Below are 1062 nucleotides of genomic sequence, written 5' to 3'. Positions count from 1 at the left end.
TTCCTCTGACACCTCAAGGAATCTCTATACTGTGACATAGAGGATTTCCTACTTTCTTGTTCTCTTTCTTTCATATGAGTAGGAGCAAAGATAAAGGCATACTTGTTCAAGCTGATCCTGAACCTGAAAGGACCTTGAAGAGAAAGCTAAGAGAAGCTAAAGCACAACTCTCTCTAGAGGGCCTAACAAAGCTCTTCAAGGGGGAAGAAGCCATGGTAGCTGAAAACAACAATGCCAACAATGCAAGGAAGGTGCTTGGTGACTTTACTGCACCTACTCCCGACTTCTATGGGAGATGCATCTCAATCCCTGCTATTGGAGCAAACAACTTTGAGCTTAAGCCTCAATTAGTTTCTCTAATGCAACAGAATTGCAAGTTTCATGGACTTCCATTGGAAGATCCTCATCAGTTCTTAGCTGAATTCTTACAAATCTGTGACACTGTCAAGACCAATGGGGTTGACCCTGAAGTCTACAGACTTATGCTCTTCCCTTTTGCTGTAAGAGACAGAGCTAGGACATGGTTGGACTCACAACCTAAAGAAAGCCTGAACTCTTGGGAAAAGCTAGTCAATGCCTTCTTGGCAAAGTTTTTTCCACCTCAAAAATTGAGTAAGCTTAGAGTGGAAGTCCAAACCTTCAGACAAAAGGAAGGTGAATCCCTCTATGAAGCTTGGGAAAGATACAAGCAATTGATCAGAAGGTGTCCTTCTGACATGCTTTCAGAATGGAGTATCATAGGTATATTCTATGATGGTCTGTCTGAACTATCCAAGATGTCATTGGATAGCTCTGCTGGAGGATCTCTTCATCTAAAGAAGACGCCTGCAGAAGCTCAGGAACTCATTAAAATGGTTGCAAATAACCAATTCATGTACACTTCTGAAAGGAATCCTGTGAATAATGGGACAACTCAGAAGAAAGGAGTTCTTGAGATTGATACTCTGAATGCCATATTGGCTCAGAATAAGATATTGACTCAACAAGTCAATATGATTTCTCAGAGTCTGTCTGGAATGCAAGCAGCAACAGGCAGTACTAAGGAAGCTTCCTCTGAAGAAG

At 41.7% G+C, this 1062-nt stretch overlaps 1 non-coding gene across 1 annotated transcript; it reads right to left on the bottom strand.

Annotated features, from left to right (window-relative positions):
* Positions 1–614: 614 nt before the first annotated feature.
* On the bottom strand, positions 615–722 carry LOC112739495 (small nucleolar RNA R71). Its single transcript, XR_003170431.1, has one exon. It is a non-coding gene; the product is annotated as a small nucleolar RNA R71 (small nucleolar RNA).
* Between the last annotated feature and the right edge of the window lie 340 nt (positions 723–1062).

The sequence above is a fragment of the Arachis hypogaea genome, chromosome 13, assembly GCF_003086295.3.
Source record: "Arachis hypogaea cultivar Tifrunner chromosome 13, arahy.Tifrunner.gnm2.J5K5, whole genome shotgun sequence".
Lineage (NCBI taxonomy): Eukaryota > Viridiplantae > Streptophyta > Magnoliopsida > Fabales > Fabaceae > Arachis > Arachis hypogaea.
This window is presented reverse-complemented; position numbering and strand designations above follow the sequence as displayed.